General features: G+C 43.9%; 1 long non-coding RNA gene across 2 annotated transcripts; it reads right to left on the reverse strand.

Moving 5' to 3' along the window:
* Positions 1-4,650: 4,650 nt before the first annotated feature.
* Positions 4,651-19,843, reverse strand: LOC132208602 (uncharacterized). 2 transcript variants are annotated; one of them, XR_009444731.1, is made up of 5 exons: positions 19,778-19,843; positions 18,788-18,916; positions 8,868-8,981; positions 6,507-6,683; positions 4,651-5,624 (listed from the first exon to the last, which is right to left on the reverse strand). It is a non-coding gene; the product is annotated as an uncharacterized LOC132208602 (long non-coding RNA). The 2 variants fall into 2 exon arrangements; XR_009444730.1 differs by having other exon boundaries at positions 4,651-6,683.
* Between the last annotated feature and the right edge of the window lie 1,499 nt (positions 19,844-21,342).

Here is a 21,342-nt window from a genome sequence, read left to right on the forward strand (position 1 = left end):
TGAGTTTTTACCACTGCCCATTCTCCCCACCATGTACTGCTGCCTTAGCAGCTTTAGCTTCCTACACAAATTCCCACAATGCTGTAAGGGAAGGAGTTACAGGTTATTCACCAGGTGATGAAATCCTGAGGTCATCCTAAACTCTGCTGCCCGTGTGAGTATTCACACCAGGGTTTGTTCACCCACTACCCCACCGTGCTCATGCAGATAAAGTTTAAATTTTACATCATTCTGTTCAAATCTCTTGATAGATAGAGAGGAGATTATCTCTGTGATGTCCGCCGGCCTCCAGCCCTCTCAAGGGGAATTAGGGCTGGCAAGTAAATGCTAACCCAGCCAGTGATGCCCACCCCCACCCCAAATATGAATTTTTACAAATGCCCTTGCATTGCCTCCAATGCCAGCCTCCTGGGCATTCTCGATTTTAACTGCCCCACATGTGGTCCCCTTACCCTTTAGCTGCCAAGGCCACAAACTGTGAAATTTGCTCACTATTCCTCTCCTGTTCTCCACCTCAGTTTTGCACTTAATAATACTCCTTGAAACCAACACATTTGCCCATTAAACAATTTGTCACCTCCCTAATATCTTGTTATGTGACTGGGGGCAGAAGTTGCATTATAACACTCCTGAGGAACAGCTTGAAAGTTTCCATTATGTGAAAGGTACTACATCGATATAAATTAATTGTCGTTGATTTGGATACATATCACAGTCCCTTCATCATTACCTGGTGAATAACCCCTTACCCAACAGCACTGTGGGAGCTATGAATGGAAGATAATTTCCAGCAGCAAATAGTCAGGCAATGTTCAGCTGTAAACACCTCATTTAGAGAGTTAATGGCAGTAACAATAAAATACCTACTCAGAGATAGTAAGAACTTCCGATGCTGGAGTCAGTGATAACACGGTGGAGGAACACAGCAGGCCAGGCAGCATCAGAGGAGCAAGAAAGCTGACATTTCATGGTGGGACCCTTCTTCAGAATTTCTGAATAAAGTACTTAAGTCGGTTACACCCATTATTGGAGACAGAGGAGGTTACAAAGTGGCAGAGAGTTAATCAGGGAGTGCAGAGATGAACCAAAGCAATGGATAGTCTCTGATTCAGGACTTTTATAAAGCAACTTTTGACAACAGTCACATAATGAGATATTAGATGGGTGACGAAATGAGTTGCATCAACACCAGAGTCGGATAACTGGGAACAGCACATGAAGCAAAATTTGTACATGACTGGTTAAAGATACTGAAACAATTTCATTGTCTTCAACTTTAAAATCAAATGCTGGAGTCTGCAGCTCAAAATATATCAGAAGCACTGGGGTCAGAGGAAACCCACAGTTCATTAAATGCCCAGGATTCAGGGTGATGTCACTGAGCAATTGCCTGTGTGTGATAACATCACCCACTTGAACACAGAGCATTCGAGTCTGCACAAACAGGTGGTGTGCACAAAGGATGTGAGGGTCTGTGGAATGATTGAAAGGAGATTGATCAGAATGATTCAGGAACTGAGGGATATTAGTTGGAAGGTCAGGTTGGAGAAACTGAAGTTGTTCTGCTCAAAGCAAAGGAGACTGAGGTGACCTTTGACAAAGGTGTCTCGGTTTATGATAGATTTAGATAAGGTAGGTAAAGAGCAGCTGTTCCTCTTCATTGATCGTAAAATTATTAGAAACACATATTTAAGATATTGGGCAATAGTTACTGGGAGATGTAAGGAAGGAACTTTACGTGATTTTTATTTGGCTCAATACTGACATTCAAAGACCAATAATATCCACTGCTGAATGAATAAAGAACCAAGTGGCACGCTTAGATCTTGCTGTATCACTTGGTTTTGAGTTTCTGTTTGTAAATCCTTTTCTAACACTCTGAAGCTCTGAAATCCATTTCCTTCGTCTGCTCAAACGCTATACTACAAAACAAAAACCTTGCTCCTTTTGAAACATGCAGGTTTTTTTGGAGAATTAACAGGTTGGATGCAGAAAGGTTAGTTCCCTTCTAGGACAGTCCAGGACCAGAGTACCTCATATCAGAGTGGGGTTACATATCTAAGCCAGAGATGAGGAAGAAATTATTCTCTCAGACAGTTGTGAATCATTGGAATTCTATATAGCAGAGGTGTGTTGTGGCTGAACCAGTAAGTATATTTAAGGCTGAGATCAACAGATCTTTAACCAGTAAAGGTATCAAGGTTTGTGAGGAAAGGCAACAAAGTGCAGATCAGACAAGAGCTCATTGAATGGCAGAGCAGACTTGATGGTCTGAATGGTCCCTTTCTGTTTGTATGAGGCTGCAAGACTCTGCACAGTAAAATGTGCAAATGAAAAATACATGGCACCCCTCAGAAAGCTGAACCATGGTGAGAAATGCAAAGGGCAACACACAAATGATATTCAATGTGTTTCATTGATCTGGAGTGATCTGTGTACCAGTGTAAACAGGAAAACTAGTCTTCAGCATTCACACTGAACTTGGCTCAACGTTATGGCAAAGATCTGTAGCTCAGGTTGTGGGTGAGGTTGATCACTTGCTCGCTGAGCTGGCTTGTTCTTGTTCAAATGTTTCATCACCATGCTAGGTGATATCATCAGTGGAGACTCCGTTGAAACGATGTTATTCTACTCCACTTGGAATTTATGCTCTGTTATGGTGAGTTGTTTACTTTTTGGTTTTGATCTGTATGGATTTGTAAATGGGGTCCAATTCTGTGTTTGATGATTGCATTACGGGTGGAGAACGATGCCTCTAGGAATACCCATGCGTGTCTATGTTTGGCTTGGGCTACTATGGTTACTTTGTCCCAGTTGAAATGATGGCCTTCATTGTCTGAGTATATCGATATTAAGGAGAGTTTGTTATGCAGTATTGCTGCTAGTTGATGTTCTTGAATTCTAGTTTCATTCCTGTCTGCCCGATGTAATATTTGAGGTAGTCATTGCATAATATTTTGTAAACCACTTTGGTTCTGCATGCTGTGGGAATTGGGTCTTTAATTCTTGTACGTGTTTTCTGTGGAATGGCTGTGGGCCACCATGGTTCTGAGTCTGAGGAGTCCTGTTGTCAGTTCCCGTATGTTCTTGATGTATGTCGGTATGTGAGGGCATACTGTGTCCTTCCATTGTTGTCTGTTTAACATCAGTAACCTCACCGGTTCCCTCACACAAGGAAATAGCCACTACTGCAGAAGACCATATAATCCCAGTTCCCAGGCCTGGAATTAGAAAAACTCTGGCCCAGCTGTGCAGATACAGCCGGAAATGGGAATGGCAGTGAGCACGCGGAGCTACTCTGTGACTCCAGTGATGCAATCGGTGAGCACACGGTCCTTCTACAAGGTTATAGAGGTGTATGAAAGCAGGGTTAATGTTCCCGGTTCAGACACCCTTCTTTCGAGCTCTTCAGAATGAGGAATCTAACTGTTGGTTCAGTGTTTACCGAAAGTTCAGTCAAATCATGAGCCTGTCCACCTGAGTGAGTTGCTGGTCTGCTTGGCCCCTTTGACATTATGTGTATGTTAATCATACATTGCTGTGTGTGTGCGTGCTTCTGCCTGTCACATTCTGTGCGGTGTGACACTGTGGAACTGTACAGCCAGGAAGGCCAGTCAATAAGCGTGCTTCCATTCACAAGCAAGAAGGAAGTAACAATAAATTTCAGTTGTGAGTTACCCAGCCGTGTGTGTTGTAATGGGAGCACACTGGGCCCATCACCCAGACGTCACTGGATTGAAACCATTCTCTGCTGTTTACACCAACAAACTGATGTTTACTACCTAGGCAGTAGCAGCTAAGTTAATTGTGCTCACATTGTCTCTGCATCAACTTATTGTTCCCAGCGACCACTTCAATCTGCATTTATCCTGACATGGACACACTGTAAGTGCTGCAAACATGCACCAGCTGATACTTTTCCCTTTCACTCACTCCTTTTCTCACCAGGAACTAACACCAACGTGATGGTCTCAATGACCTTCTGCTGATCTCTGTTGCTCTGGGTAGATCCGAACAGTGAAAGTTATTCTCTACAGTAAGGTAATGCAGCAGCGAGATAGCAGTGCAGTGGTGATATACATCCAAGTAATCCCTGGGGACTGAGACACAGCAGCTGCTGGAGTTTAAATTCAGTGAATAAAATCTGGAAAGTAAACCTGAATTTCAGGAACAGAGGCCATGACTTTAATTTCCTGAAATCCCATTCATTCACATCCCTTTGGAAGGGAAGTCCTTGCCTGGTCTACAATACAAGTGGCTTGTGGCCCACAACAAAATGGTTGACCCCTATCTGCCCTCTGACATCAGTTGAAGGTAAATTAGGGATGAACAACAAATGCTGTCCTGACCAGTGATACCCACCTCCTATGGGAGAATAAGGAAGATTAAAAACACATTCACAACAGGGAAAACTGGGCCTTCTCTCTGCATTGATTTCAATTCACCTCATCGTCCAATCCGGACAGAGACAAGGACACCCACAGCACAGAGAAACCGAGGGAAGGATTCAATTACCCACTGAGGTGGAAACTGATTCACTCAGACACACTGGGGAGAGGTTGTTCACCATTCCCATGTGTGTGAAGGCATCGCTCAGCAAAATAAATTCCGGAGACACCTACAAATTCATATACAGTTATATTCTGCTTTTATAGCTGCTGCAAATCCCCAACTAAAAATGAACCATATCTGGTTGTCTGTTTCCAGTGAAATTCTGAGGGTTACTCACACTGAAATATTATCTTAAGATTTTTCTCTGCAGATGCTGCCACTTCTGCTGACCTTTTCTAGTAATTTCTGCTTTTTATTTGTTTCTGATTTACAGCATTTGCAGTCCTTTCAGTTTTTAATCCAGTGGAGTTCCACTGTTTTGTGAAACATAACCATCATTAAAACCTAGCTGTAGAAGCCATAATTTAGAAGTTTGCACATGACATGCAGTAAGTAATCATATCGTTGACCATGACAAAAAAAAATTATGGACTGCAGGGAGATATCAATCAAGTTGAAAGATAAAATGGTGAAAGGAATTGAATCCACAGGAGTGAGTGATAATGATTTTTTCGAGACTGAACTATGAAAGTGAGGAATAGCAAGTGGTGTAGAAGAAGAAAGAGATCTTGGAGTGAACATTCACAAATCCCTGAACGTGGTTGGACAGGAAGATCAGGTGGTTGAGAGGGTTAGACGTATTTTGCAGGCACATTATTCAGCTGGTAGGTCCATTTCAGTTTCTCATCAATATTAGCCCCCAGGATGATGATAATGGGGAATTCCATAAAGATACACCCAGTGAATGTCACTTGGCTGTGGTTAGATTCTCATTTCTCAGATTTGGTCATTATTTTTTGGTACTTGTTGGTGCAAATGTTCTTTGTCGCATGGCAAGCTCACGTCAATGTTGTCCAGGCTCACTGCATTTAGATATCTACTGCTTCAGTATCCAAGGAGCCACAAACGGTGCTCAAGTATTGTGCAAGCATCAGCAAACATTCCCACTTCTGACCTTATGGTGCAGGGAAGGTCATTGATGAAACAGCTGAAGGTGGTTGGGACTAGAACCTGATCCTGAGGAACTCCTGCAGCTGAGACGATTGCCCTCCTATAATCACAAGCCTCTTCTTCTGTATTCAGTATGATCAAACCAGGGTGAAGTAGGGTAAGGAGGGTAGGAGAATGTACATTGGGAACAGAGAAGGAAAAGGAGCAGAACTTTAAAACACAGAACAAGTAGAAAGTAAATGTGTCCAAGCAGTACTGCATAAGATATAAGTCAAATACAACTATATCTAGACATAGTCTTACCGCATGTCTATGACAGTGGACCATCAACAGTTCCTGAGCCCTATGTGCCTATCTGTATAGCTTAAGATAGTCATGCAAGTATTACTCACGCGGAAACGCTTGCATCCTGTGATGCATCCTGATGGTGGGATAGAGAAGCTCTTAAGATACTGTGGAAGTGGAAGCCCTGTTGAAATTAGATGACTCAGAACTTTGTCCTGTTTTTGTAGTAAGTAACTGATATGAAATAAATTATGTGTCAATGTTACGTGAACCATTCTGATGTGAAAATGACTTAATATGCTGTTTTGAGCTGTAAAAGGTTGTGTGTCTCTGAGCTAGACTTAGAGACCTCTTCCCTATGTATGTGGTACAAATTGGAATAAATTCACCTTGTTTCGATCTACTGATGTCTGAAGACACAATGCTTTCAAAGACTGGCTACCCAAGGAAGAATAATATTCTCTGGTCCTTATTGAATTTAGCTTTGTCATGATTCCTCAATACAATGGTCTGTCAAAGGGAGTCTTAGGATAGTGGATCGTCACTCTCACATTTGGAATTTAGCTGTTTGCTCTATGTTTGTGCAAAGACCTTAATGAGGATAGGAGATGACTGGCCATTGCTTAACTCAAACTGAGATCCATTACTATGATATTACAAAACAAGTGCTGCTGGATGTCATTGTTGTCACCCTGTTTTGACTGTATATATGTACTGACAGGGCAGACGACTGACTGAAGGCTTGTCCACACAGACCACGTGTATGGTTTCTCTTCACTGTAAACGATGCTTGTTCCTTCCTTGTTCAAAGCTCCAGAGAATTAAATGTTCCTGGCAGTTCCTGATCCAGTGTTTGAGTTGAGCTTTCTGTCAGTAGATGCTCCCTTTCCAATTCCCTGGAAAATAAAAGTAGATTGAAAGCTGCTGATTGTCACCTGGATCATTAAAAACTGCGGGTGCTGTAAATCAGGAATGAAAATACAAGTTGCTGGAAAAGCTCAGCAGGTCTGGCAACATCTGTGAATGAAAAAAAAACAGTGAATGTTTCAGTTCTGGTGACCCTTTCTCAAGTTCAGAAGAAGGTTCGCTGAACCTGAAATATTAACTCTTTTTTTTCCTTCACAGATGTGTCAAACCTGCTGAGCTATTCCACTTGGATCATTTGATATCTTTGAAAGGACAGAAGATGAAAAATACAGGACAAATCAGGCTGTGGAACTGGCTGCAGAGCCAATCATTATTTGTGCAGAGCCAGCAGAGTGGGAGGTTTGAGTGAGACCACAACAATGCTGTCGGTGTAACAATACAAACCGTACAACTATCTGACTATAACCTGTGTCAGTCTGTAACTGGATATGTGTAAATGACCGAAGCTTGCTGAAAATGCATTCCTGCAAGCAAGTCGGAATTCATGGTCCTCCTTTCGATAATTAATTCCCCTTTTGCACTGGTGGGATTTGTATTTGGAGGACTGTGTTCAGTTCTGGTCACCCGACTTAAAGAAGGTTGTTATGAAACATTTCGGGGCAGATTCAATGGACTAATACCTGGAATGAGTGGATTGCCTTGAAGGAACATCTAGAGGAAAATACAGGCTAGGCCAGTGTTCTCTGGAGTTTAGAAAAGAAAGAGGAGACTAAATAGAAACATCAAAGATCCTGAGGGGACCTGACCAGATGCATGGTGAAAACATTGTCCCTCTTGTGGAAGGATCTAGAAGTGAGGGCCATTGTTTAAAGGTAAGGATGAGTCCATTTGAAATAGTGTGGAACATTTCTCTCAGAGGGTTGAGAATCTTTGTGATTCCCTTCGTCAAAAGGCAGTGGATGCAGAATCATTCTTCAAAAAAAAATCAGAGGCAGATTCTTGCTGACCAAGATGATGCAAGATATTCTGAGATATGCAGGCATGCAGAGCTGAGGTTGAAATTACATCAGCAGTGATTTTATTGAGTCGCAGAGCAGGCTCGATGGGCCAAGTGGCCTTCACTTGTTCCTTATTCCTACATTTGAGGGAACCGCAGGACAAAAAAAACTAGAGTCCTGTCTGATTACTGCGGGTGAGGAGGGAGTTTGAGCTCCAACTTCACTCACCCAGTGGATTAGTTCCTCTCTACACCCCAACCAGCTTCAATTAACATTTGCAAAATTCATCCTTCTAAGTTACAGAAAATACATCATTCCTGATGAGATGATGCATTTTAAATCGGAGCAGAGAACACACAAATTAGGAATCAGTTGTCCATTCTGCCTCTTGAGCCTCAGGTCAAAGCTGATCTATTTACGCTTCAATTCCACATTCCCACTTGTCCTTGATAGTTTAAAACAAAAACATCCTGTGGGCATTGCTGGCTATGTTTAATTGTCATTAAGAAGGTGGCAGCAATCTGTCTTCATGAACACTGTGGTCCATGAGTGGTAGGTGGACACACAATGCTGTTAGGGAGAGAATTCAGTATTTTGATCCACCCACACTGAAGGTATAACAATACATTTCCAAGTCAGGATGGCGAGTGTTGTGGAGGGGGCCTAACATATTTTTTCCAACCAACAATTTTGTGCAAATTCCCTGTTTTCTTTCTGACTCCCTTCTTACATAGTAAGGTTACATTAGCTATCCTCCAAGTCATAAAAAAAAACTGAGAGTCTATAGAATTTGGAGGATAGCCACTCGTGCATCTGCTATTTCTACAGCCACTTCCTGAGGTACTTTGAGATGAAGGTTATCAATCTCTGGGGATTTATCTGCCTGTTATCCCATTAGATTTCCCAATATCATTTTCCTCCTAATACTGATTCCACCTTCCTATTAGACCCTGAGATCACCTTAATTTTGGGAGGTTATTTGCACCCTCCTTATTGAAAACCTCAGTCATATTTAATTATTCCACTATCACATTGTACCCCATTATAAATTCACTGTTTCTGCTTGTCAGGAGACCCTATATTATTCGTGACCAGTCTTTCATTACCAATCTCCAATTAAGAGTTTAATGATGATTATAGAGCCATTTTTGATCATCAGGAAAAAAAAACATCTGGCTCACTAATATCCGTCAGGGAAAGGAAATGTATCCTTACCTGGTTTGGTCGATATGTGACGCCAGCCTTACAGCATTGCAGTGGACACTTGATAGCCCTCTGGGCAATCACAGATGGGCAATAAATTCTGGCCAAGCCACCAAAGTCCACATCCTGTGAATGAATATATAACAAAGTTCTATTGGTTTGTATGGTCCCTGCAGCATGCACTCATGTTCTGTTTTCTCACTCTGATTAAATCCCTTTGTTTCCCTTTGCAGAAATCTAAACAGCTCCCAATCCTGTTGTCAGTTGTTTTATTGACCTAATTGTGTATGCTGCTTCCTTAAATTTAATACCTGTTCATTTCCCTTTCTGTGCTGTGGTTTGATCATGTTTCCCATTTTGTTCTTATGCCTGGCTGCGATGAATAACTTCCACAGCTTGCCCACACGCTCTTTCAATGTTTGCCATTACCATTTCCCATCATCCATTTAAACACTGATTCACCATTTATCACAACTGGCTCGTGCCTCATACCATTTTAACTGCTTTCATTTAATTACAGGACCCAAGACTCAGTAACAACATGATCACTCTCCAGCTTTGTGAAGAATTCCAAACTATTGTGGCCACTCATCCTTAAGGGCCCATATTCAACTGGATTGTCAATTATTCCATCCTCATTATACAAAACCCATCTGCTTCTTCAACATAATAAAATGTGAGGCTGGATGAACACAGCAGGCCAAGCAGCATCTCAGGAGCACAAAAGCTGACGCTTCGGGCCTAGACCCTTCATCAGAGAGGGGGATGGGGAGAGGGAGCTGGAATAAATAGGGAGAGAGGGGGAGGCGGACCGAAGATGGAGAGTAAAGAAGATAGGTGGAGAGAGTATAGGTGGGGAGGTAGGGAGGGGATAGGTCAGTCCAGGGAAGACGGACAGGTCAAGGAGGTGGGATGAGGTTAGTAGGTAGCTGGGGGTGCGGCTTGGTGCGGGAGGAAGGGATGGGTGAGAGGAAAAACCGGTTGGGGAGGCAGAGACAGGTTGGGCTGGTTTTGGGATGCAGTGGGTGGGGGGAAAGAGCTGGGCTGGTTGTGTGGTGCAGTGGGGGGAGGGGACGAACTAGGCTGGTTTAGGGATGCAGGAGGGGAAGGGGAGAGTTTGAAACTGGTGAAGTCCACATTGATACCATATGGCTGCAGGGTTCCCAGGCGAAATATGAGTTGCTGTTCCTGCATACTTCGGGTGGCATCATTGTGGCAGTGCAGGAGGCCCATGATGGACTAGATGACATGTCCATCATGGGCCTCCTGCACTGCCACAATGATGCCACCCGAAGGTTGCAGGAACAGCAACTCATATTCCGCCTGGGAACCCTGCAGCCATATGGTATCAATGTGGACTTCACCAGTTTCAAAATCTCCCCTTCCCCTACTGCATCCCTAAACCAGCCTAGTTCGTCCCCTCCCCCCACTGCACCACACAACCAGCCCAGCTCTTCCCGCCCACCCACTGCATCCCAAAACCAGTCCAACCTGTCTCTGCCTCCCTAACCGGTTCTTCCTCTCACCCATCCCTTCCTCCCAAACCAAGCCGCACCCCCAGCTACCTACTAACCTCACCCCACCTCCTTGACCTGTCCGTCTTCCCTGGACTGACCTATCCCCTCCCTACCTCCCACCTATACCCTCTCCACCTATCTTCTTTACTCTCCATCTTCCGTCCGCCTCCCCCTCTCTCCCTATTTATTCCAGCTCCCTCTCCCCATCCCCCTCTCTGATGAAGGGTCTAGGCCCGAAACGTCAGCTTTTGTGCTCCTGAGATGCTGCTTGGCCTGCTGTGTTCATCCAGCCTCACATTTTATTATCTTGGAATTCTCCAGCATCTGCAGTTCCCATTATCTCTGCTTCTTCAACATGTTGATTCATAAAATTGTACCATACAGACACGAAGGATTCCTCCTGCACTGTACTGTTACAGTGTGATTTGGGCAATTTATAAGTAGGTTGCAGTCACCTGTAATTAAAGCCATACCTTTATGCCTTGTATCTCTCAATTCCACCCGAATGCCTTCCCTAATATTACTGCAGCTTGGGGTCCATATGCAGCACTAAGGTCATTTTCTTTGTCCATTGGTGTTTTTCAGCTCAACCCAAACAGACTCTACTTCAATGCACCCTATATCCTGGCTCACATCAGTTTCCTGTTTTAATCAGCAGCTCCTGACAAATCCTTTTCCCTCTTTCCTGCCCAATCCATCTTCCTCAGACAACCCACTGATTCCAGGTTTCAATCTTGTAATCCTCCTCTGAGCCACTTTGAATAAACGAACGGAAGGCCAAAACCTGATACGGTATTCGAGATTTGGTCCAACCCCTTCCTTGTACAAATGAAGCAGAACATCTTTTCATTGATTATTCCTTGTTGTCATAACAAGGGAGATGGCCTCGTGGCTTTCTGGATTTCAGAGAGATCTTAATCAATTGGGGCAATGGGCTGAGGAATGACAGGTTGAATTTTATTAGGATAAATGTTTGTTTTACCACAACGCAATACTTCACAAAGGCAGGACTTGCACAATTAATGGTTGGGCTCTGGGTAGTGTTGCAGAATAGAAAAAAACCTCGGGTTTCAGGTACATCATTCTTTGAAATTTGCATCACAGGTAGACAGGGTGGTTCGGAAGACATTTAGCACACTTGTCTTCATTGCTCAGGCCTTTGAGTACAGGACTTGGGAAGTTATGTTGGCTAGTCCTCTTCGGTCGGACTATGTGCTGCTCTGGTCGTCCTATTATGGGAAGATTATTATTAAACTGGAGTGGGTTTGGTCAAAATTACCAGGATATTGTTGGGAATGGAGGGTTTGAGTTATAAAAATACGCTGGATTGGCTGGGACTTCTTTCACTGGAAGCTAAGGGGTTGAGAGATGGCCTTATGTAGGTTAATAAAATAATGAGAGACACAGATAAGGAATAGCCAAGGTATTTTCCCTCAGGTGGGGGGTTTCAAAACCAGGGGCATTTTTTTAAGATGAGGGGAGAAAGATTTAAAAAGGACATGACGGACAACTTTTTGTTATACACAGAGTGCTCAGTGTGTGGGATGAACTGCCAGAGGAAGTGGTGGATGTGGGTACAGTTACAATGTTTAAAAAACATTCAGATAAGTACATGAATTTGAAAGGTTGAGCGCGAATATGGGCCAAACGCAGGAAGATGGAACTAATTTAGTTTGGGAACACGGTTGGCATGAACGAGTTGTATCGATGGGCCTGTTTCCATGCTGTATGACCCTCTCATGACATTCTATATCTGCACACTAACTCTGAAACTCAATTTCTTAATTTAAATTCTTCTGCACTTCAGAATTCCATTTAATGAATATTGTGCTCCATTCATTTTGGTAGGAAGAATTTTTCCACTTCATCCAACGCCTGCAAGATATTTTCCCTGTAATAATGTTCCAGATTTCAGAGGAAAGATCGAAAGGGGGGCAAAACAGGTGATGGAGTAGCTTTCATTAATAAGGAAAACATTGCTGCTATCACCAGAACAGATATTTTAGAAACACCATCCAATGAAAACATATGTTGAAATTAGAAATGAAAAGGAACGATCATCTCATGGGATTGTACCATAGGCTTCCTAATAGTCAGAGGGAAATTGAGGAACAAATGTGCCGAGGGATCTCAGATAGGTGTAAGAATAATAAGATTATAATAGTTAGTGATCTACAGTTTCCAAACATTTAAAATGGGCTGACAGAGTGTTAAAGATTTGGATGGTGAGTAATTTGTGAAATGTGTTCGATAAAGTTTTCTTTCCCAATAAATCAATGTTCCTATGAAAATAGGAAGCTTTTCTTGGTTAATAAGGCATAGCAAGTGACTGAAGTGGCAGAACAGAGAAACTTTGAATCTTGTGATAGTAATTCTATCAGTTTTAAAACAGTTGTGGATAAGGATGTGTCTTCCAGAAAAAATTAGAAGTTTTCAATTGGAGGAAGGCAAATTTTAATGGTATAAGACAAGAACTTTCAAAAGTTCCGAGGAAGGATCAACGGGCCCGAAATGTTAACTCTGACTTTTCCTCACAGATGCTGCCAGACCTGCTAAGCTTTTCCAGCAACTTCTGTTTTTGTAACTTTCAAAAGGTATCAGGAGGAGAATGCAGGTATAAGGATGTCTGATAAGTGGGAGGCTTTCAAAAGTGTGATAATTCAGAGTCATTATGTCCCTGTTCGAGTGAAAGGTATGGCTGGTAGGATTAGAGAACAATGGGTGAAAAAGATACTCAGGTTTCAGTCAAGAAAATAATAATAATAAATTATTAGATGCAAACAACTTGGCTCAAATGAATATCTTGAACAGTGTAAATAGTGTTAGGGGAATTCTTAAACAGGAGATCAGGATGGCAAAAAAGCAACTTGAAACTGCCATGGTAGATAAGCTTAAGAATAATTCAGAGTTTTTACAAGTGCATTTCGAGGAAGAGAGCACCGAGAGAGCAAGCAGGGCTCCATAAAGATGAAAAAGGTCAACTTTGTGTTGGACCACAGGAGCAGAGAGAGATCTTAAAGGAATATATTGCATCAGTTTTTACTGTTGAGAAAGAAATGGAGGCTAGACAAGTCAGGAGGAGAAATATTTTGGTTTGAAAACAGTTCACAGAAATGGGGGAGATTTTAATGAATTTCTTCTCAGTGTTTATTAAGTAGAGAATCATGGATGCTAAGGATAAAAAGGGAAGCAAGTGGGGATGTTCTGGACCATCGCGGAGGTGTTTACAGCCTTAAAGCACTTTAAGGTTGATAAATCCACTGGACCTGATGAAGTCCAGCTTCGGACACTGCGGGAGGCTGCGGAAGAAATTGCAGAGATTTTTGCTTCATCTTTGGCCACTGCTGAAATTCTGGAAGACTGGAGGGTGACTAGTGTTGTCTCATTGTTTAAGAAAGGTAGCAAAAACCAGCCAGCGAATTACAGGCCAGTGAACCAGTGGTAGACACGGTATTGAAGATGATATTCAGGGAGTGGATGCACAAATGTTTGGATATTCAAGGTCTGATTTGGGATAGTCATCATGGCTTTGTGCACAAGAATCATGTCTGACAAATCTATTCATGCTTTTCGAAGAGGTAAGCAAGAGGATTGATGAGAGTAAGGCAGAGAATGTTGTCTATGTGGATTTTAGTAAGGCCTTTAACAAGGCCCTATACAGCAGGCTAGTCATGAAGGTTCGGTTGTGCGGGATCCAGGGAGCGCTAGCTCATGGGATCGATGGTAGGAATAACAGCGTGATGGCTGAAGGTTGGTTCTTGGACTGGAGTCCTGTGGCTCATGGTGTAACACAGGGGTCAGTACTGGGACCTTTGTTATTTTTCACTTTCATAAACGATCTGGATGTGAATGTACACAGCATGATTAGTAAGTTTGCGGATGATACAACATTAAGAGGTATCACTGATTGCAGTGAAAGTTATCAAAAATTACAGCGGGAAGTGGGCTGAGGATTGCCAAATGAAATTCAATACAGCTAAGCGTGAGGTGTTGGCCTTTGGTAAGTTCAACCGAGGTCAGAGTCATACAGTGAATGGTAAGTTCTGAGGAGTATTGTGGGACAGAGACACTGAGGAGTACAAGTACATAGTTGGTTGAAAGCAGCATCACAGGTAGACAGGGTGGTGAGCAAAGCATTTAGCAGGCCGGCCTTCTTCGGTCAAGGCAGTGCTTATTGGAGTTGGGACATTATAGATGTACAAGTCATTGGAGAGGCCACATTTGCAGTGCGGCGTACAGTTTTGGTCACCCTGTTACAGGAAAGGCATAGCTAAACTGGAAAATGTGCAAAGAGGAGTTACAAGGATGTTGCTAGGAATAGCAGGCCTGAGTTCTGAGGAGAGGTTGGCCAGGATTGGATTTTATTCCTTGGAATGTAGGAGAATGAGGGTTGACCTTACTGAGGTGGATAAAATCATGAGGGGCTTAGATAGGAAGAATGCATGTCGTCTTTTTCCCAGGGATGGGGAATGGAAAACTAGAGTGTACAGATTTAAGGTGAGAGGGGGCAGATTTAAGGAGGATGTGAGGAGCAACTTCTTCACATAGAGAGTGGTGCATATTTGGAATGGGCTGCCAGAGAAAGTGGTTGAGACAGGCTCAAAAACAACAATTTAAAAAAAAACAACATTTGGGCAGGAACAGAGATGGAAAGTGTTTGTAGGGGGACATGTACCAAATGCAGGCAATTAGAACTTGTTGAGTGGGCAACAGAGTCAGCATGGACCAGTTTGGGCCGAAGGGCCTGTTTCCGTGATGTGTTACACTCTGACTTTAAACCTCTAGGTCCTGCTCTAGTGCATCAAACCATGTTGTGGTAAGTTAAAGAGAAAACATGGGGCCCCCTTGCAGAAATATTTGTATCATCTATAATTACAGGTGAGGTGCCAGATCACTGGAGAGTGGCTAAAATTGTGCCTTTGTTTAAGGGACGTAAGGAGAAGCCTGGGAACTATCGAGCTGAGAGTCTGACCTTGGTTTTGGGTATATAGTTGAAGGTAATCGTGAAATGTAGGATTTATGTATTTGGAGAGATAGGAATGATTAGTTGATTGATTTTCTTGGAGAAGTAACAAAGAAGATAATTGAGGGCGGAGTGGTGGAAGTAGTTTATATTGACAAGAGTAAATCCTTTGACAATGTTCCACAAGGTGGACTAATTAGTAAAGTTAGATCATATGGGACTCGGGGGGAGCTTGTCAACTGCATACAAATATGGCTTAGTGACAGGACACAGACACTGGTGGTGGAGTGTTGTTTATCAGACCAGAGGCCTGTTCCCAGAGGTGTTGCACAGGGTTCAGTGCTCGCTCTAATTTTGTTTGACTTTGTATAAAAAAGCGATTTAGATGAGAATAGTGGAGACATGGTCAGTAAGTTTGCAGATTACACCAGAATAAGCAGGATAGTGGACAGTGAAGTAGGCTGTCCAAGATTACAAAGAGATCTTGATTTATAGGGTCAACAGGCTGAGGAATGGCAGGTGGTGTTTCATTTGGATAAAGGCGAGGTATTTCATTTTGGTAAAACAAACAAGATCAGGACTTATACAATTAAATGTAGGGTCTTGGGGTTAGTGTTGTCGAACAGAGAGACCTCAGGGTTCAGGCCCTTAATTCTGTGAGGTTGGCATCACATGTAGAAAGGGTGGTTAAGTCGGTGTTGAGCCTGCTTGCCTTCACTGCTCAGATCTTTTGTGTATAGGAGTTGGGATGTGATGTTGAAGTTGTGCAGAACATCAGTGAGGACTCTTCTGGAATAATGTGTCTACGTCAGATCTCCTGTCATACGAAGAATATCATCATGCTTGGAAGGGTTCAGAAAAGATTTATAAGGATGTTGCCAGGAATGGAGGCTTTGAGTCCTAAGGAGAGGCTTGATCGGTTGGGATATTTTTCCACTGCAGTCTAAGAATTGGAGGCGTGGACTTATATGTTTATAAAATCATGAAGAGTACAGATAAGGTGAATGGAAGATCCCTTTTCATTCACGTGAGGTATTTCAAGACTAGGGGGCTGGAGAAAACCAGCTGAAACGTTCACTCTCCATGTATGAAGTTGGACAGTCCCTTTTGCCAAACTATTTGACGAAGGGCCAAACAGATGGAGACTATGTGATGCTTCTCGTGGTTGGATTAACTTTCTACTTTGGGTGGCTTCATGCTACACTTACCCTCCAGTACTGGTAACCTATAGACTGTATGAGTTATGAGGAGAGACTAGGACTTCACTTGAAAATAGGAGGTTGAGGGATGACTTTAGAGAGGTTTATAAAATCATGAGGGGTATAAAGTGTACAACAAGGGTCTTCTCCCTTGTAGAGGGGAGTCCAAAACTGGAGGGTATATTTTTAAAGGAAGGGGAGAAAGATTTAAAGGTAAACAAGTGGGAGCTCTTTCAAACAGAAGGTTGTTTCTATGTGGAATGAACCGCCAAAGGAAGTGGCAGATGCAGGTATACTTCCAATATTTAAAAGACATTTGTACAGGTACATGAATAGGAAAGGTTTAGAGGGATATGGACCCAACACAAGCAAGTGGGACTCGTTCAGTTTGGGAAACTGGTCGGCATAGACAAGTTGGAACGAAGGAGGCTACAGAACTCAAATAATTTTTGACATTTTGGAAACAGTTCATGTTGCAGGAGAGGAAGAGTTAAATGTCTAGGAAATATGAAGATGGATAAATCTTCAGCACCTGATCTAATGTATCCCAAGACATTATGGGAAGCAAGGGAAGAAATTGCAAAAATGTTGCTATCATCTATAAATACGTGTGGGGTGCCAGATGGCCAGAAATGGCTAATATTATGCCTTTGTTTTAGAAGGGATAGGGAGAAGCCTGAGAACTATAGACCTTAATGTAACACTGGAAGACAGTAACAGAATTAGAGTCAGTATGGATTTATGAAAGGGAAGTCATGCTGGACAAAACTGCTGGAATGTTTCATTTGGAGTTGAAAAGCCAGCGGATGTTGCTCATGTGCGCTTTGAGAAGGCGTTCAAAAGGTCCCACAGAAGAGATTAGCAAGTAAAGTTAAAGCATATGAGATCTGATTGCTTCTGTGTGCCAGCCAGTGACAAGTGTGATAGTGCAGGGGTCAGTGATGGACACCAGGTACTCACATCATCTATTAGCTATTTAAATGAGAAAACTTGAATATTGTATCTGCAAGCTTGCAGGATTAGGACAGTGATCCGTGAGGAAGATGCAAGTATGCTTCAGTGTGACTTGGAGTTGAGTGAGTGGGGCAAAAATGCAAGGCAGATGAAATATAATGTGGATAAGTTCAAGACTATCCAGTTGGATTACAAAACGAGGAAAACACAAGTCACTGACAGTAAGCATGCAGGTGCAATGGGGGGCAAAGAGGGCTAATGGTATTTTGACCTTCAGAGTGACAGCATTTGAGTACAGGAGCAGGGATGTCTTGCTGAAATTGTAGAGGATCTTAGTGAGACCACACCTGGGATGGTATGTGCAAATTTGAAATTCTTATCTGAGGAAGGATGTTCTGGCTATGGACGCTATTCACAAAGTTGATGAGATTGATTCCTGGAATGGCAAGACTTACGTATAAGGACAGCACTGATTGGTTAGGATGAAATTCACTGGAGTTTAGATTAGATTAGATTCCCTACAGTGTGGAAACAGGTCCTTCAGCCCAACAAGTCCACACCACCCCTTGAAGTATCGCACACAGACCCATCCCCCTCCCCCTCCAACCCACGTACCCCGAACACTACGGGCAATTTAGCATGGCCAACCCACCTAGCCTACACATCTTTTGACTGTGGGAGGAAACCGGAGCACCCAGAGGAAACACACGCAGACACAGGGAGCATGTGTAAACTCCACAGACAGTTACCCGAGGCTGGAATCGAACCTGGGTCCCTGGTGCTGTGAGGCTGCCGTGCTAACCACGGAGCCACCATGCCGCCCTAGTTTAGAAGAATGAGGAAAGATTTCACAGAAGCCAATAACATTCTAACAAGCCTAAATTCAGGAAGGATGTTTTCAATGACCAGGGAGTCGGAGCTGAGGGGCATGGGCCAGGCTGTTAAGGACTGAAATGAGGAAACTTTTTTTTAAAAAAAACAGAGACTGGCAACCGTGTGAAAGTTGCTGCCGCAGAAAGCAGTTAAGGCCAAACACATGATGATGGTGATGATATGTATCGTTGTGAGGGCTTCAGGGATCAAAGGGTATGACTCTCAAGTGGGAAGAATATGAGTAGAATGATCAGCCATGATCAAAGTGACTAGCAGAGAAGGATAGAAAGCTACAATGGCCTGCACCTGTTCCTATTTTCTACGTTTCTAATACAGTGAAGGTGGAATAAGAACAAAATGATTACAACTGACAGAAATATCAGTACGACCTTATCACCACTGGATGAAAATCCTATAACTCCTTACCAAACAGCAACATGGGAGCTACTTCACCACGTGGATTGCAGCAGGTCAAGAAGGTGCAGTGTGATTTTGGAAGCTTCTGGAGTGGCTGCTCTGTCTCTCATTTCAATCCAGTTTTCAAGTTGTTGAATGCTGTGAGAAAAGCAACATAGTACGTAAGAAATATCTTTGGACGTTTGCTGATAATGGGGGACCTGAGGGGTGGGATAGGGGCTGGAGGTACAGAAGTGGATAAAGTTGTGGAAGAGGGACAATGAGAGAAACAACTGGCTGGATTTTGAGGCGGGGTGACGGGCGAAGAATAACCCCAATATCCAAACCACACAGCCCCACCCTGTTCAGCTCTCTCCCTCCACTCTTTGGTCTTTCTCTGAGCCTCTGTCGCACCAACAGCCAGCTCAGCGTCAAAGATGTGCATTTGGCCCAGTTTCAAAGTCCTTCTGTTTGACCACATTCTCTCCCAGACTTGCTGGCACCAGTTCTCAGATGCTGACCTTATTAATGGCCAAAAGAGTCTACACAGTTTTTGAATAAGAAACAACCTGCAATTAACTTCCAGGCCAGGCCTCAGAAACCAATAATTGATTTTGTATTTTTTTTTTAGCACAACTGCTGCTCACAGCCCAGACGTCACCGTTCAACTCTCAGATTCAAGCCAAAAATGGTTTTTAAAAACTCAGTGAGGGTGCTATCACAGGACACAGTGGAAAGACCTTTAACCAGTGAGTACACATTGGAGTTCTGCTTTACTGAGAACACCTCTCATTGCTGTAATCACATTCTGAAGTGGCTTGACAGGGTAAAAGCTGACAGGACTTTCCCTCTCACAGGGCAGTCTCGGCCTGTTTCAGGGAGGAAGCCTGAGGCTCTCTGCAACCTACACGCAGCACCGGAAGACCCCTGTTTGAGACTTTAGTCCTAAACTGAGCAATCACGCAGCCCTCTTGCTGGAATACAGCACCGAAGCTGCCCTCCCGTTTAACCTGTACTCACCACTTGTGGCTCTCATGGAGGACCATTTCATTCCGGATATCTCTCCCAGTGCGCATGCTCCGTGGCTGAACGACATCTAACAACCAATAGCAAGCAAAAGGCGGAACAGGAAGAAGGCACCGGATGTGCTTGTTCTCCAACCAATCAGAGGAGAACGAGGCCACAATTCTGAGGGCGGGCCACCGTCCGGAAACATGAAACTCGGCCTGATCCTTCATAGATGCTGCAGACAGGCTGAGCTTTTCCAGCAAAACAAAGTGTGGAGCTGGATGGACACAGCAGGACAAGCAGCATCTCAGGGGCACAAAAGCTGGTGTTTGGGGCAGCTTTAATGCAGTTCCCATGATCTCTGAGCTTTTCCAACAGAGATAGTAGGAACTGCAGATGTTGGAGGATCTGAGATAACAAAGTGTGGAGCTGGATGGACACAGTAGGACAAGCAGCATCAGAGGAGCAGGAAGGCCAACGTTTGGGGCCTAGACCCTTCATCAGAAATGAGGGAGGGGAAGGGGGCTCAAATAAATAGGGAGAGAGGGGGAGGTGTATAGACGATGGATAGAGGAGAAGATAGGTGGGGGGGAGGCAGACAAGTTAAAGGGGCGGGGATGGAGCCAGTAAACGTGACTGTAGGTAGGGAGTTAGGGAGGGGATAGGTCAGTCCAGGGAGGACGGACAGGTCAAGGGGCGGGATGAGGTTAGGAGGTAGAAGATGGGGTGGGACTTGAGGTTGATGGAGGGAATAGGTGAGAGGAAGAACAGGTTAGTGAGGTGGGGACAATCTGGGCTGGTTGTGTTGTGCAGTGGGGCGAGGCGACGAACTGGGCTGGTTTTGGGATGCAGTGGGGGAAGGAGAGATTTTGAAGCTTGAAGTCCTCATTGATACCATTGGGCTGCAGGTTTCCCAAGCGGAATATAAGCTGATGTTCCTACAACCTTCGGGTGGAATCGTTGTGGCACTGCAGGAGGCCCAGGATGGACATGTCATCGACGGAGCAGGAGGGGGATTTGAAATGTTTGGTGACTGGGAGCTGCAGTTGTTGAGTGTGAAGCAAGCATAGGTGTTCTGCAAAGCGGTCCCCAAGGCTCCGCTTGGTTTCCCGATGTAGAGGGTGCCACAACGGGAACAGCGGATGCAGTATACCACATTAGCAGATGTGGGGTCTGGGATGGGGGTGACAGGGGAGGTATCGGTGCACATGTAGCTCTTCCTGCGTTTGCAGGGAAAAGTGCCGGGTGTAGTGGGGCTGGAGGGGAGTGTGGAGCGGGCAATGGAGTCATGGAGAGAGTGGTCCCTCCAGAAAGCAGATAAGGGTGGGGAGAGAAAAATATCTTTTGTGGTGGGGTTGGATTGCAGATGGCTGAAGTGTCGATGGATGATGTGTTGGATCGGAGGTTGGTGGGGTGGTATGTGAGGACGAGGGGGATTCTGTTATGGTTGTTATTGAGGAGAGGAGGTGTGAGGGATGAGTTGCGGGAAATGCCGGAGACATGGTCGAGGGAGTTCTAGATCACTGAGAGGGGTGATTGCAGTCCTTGAAAAATGAGGACTTCTGAGATGCACAGTG

This window comes from Stegostoma tigrinum, unplaced genomic scaffold, assembly GCF_030684315.1.
Source record: "Stegostoma tigrinum isolate sSteTig4 unplaced genomic scaffold, sSteTig4.hap1 scaffold_49, whole genome shotgun sequence".
NCBI classification, from domain to species: domain Eukaryota; kingdom Metazoa; phylum Chordata; class Chondrichthyes; order Orectolobiformes; family Stegostomatidae; genus Stegostoma; species Stegostoma tigrinum.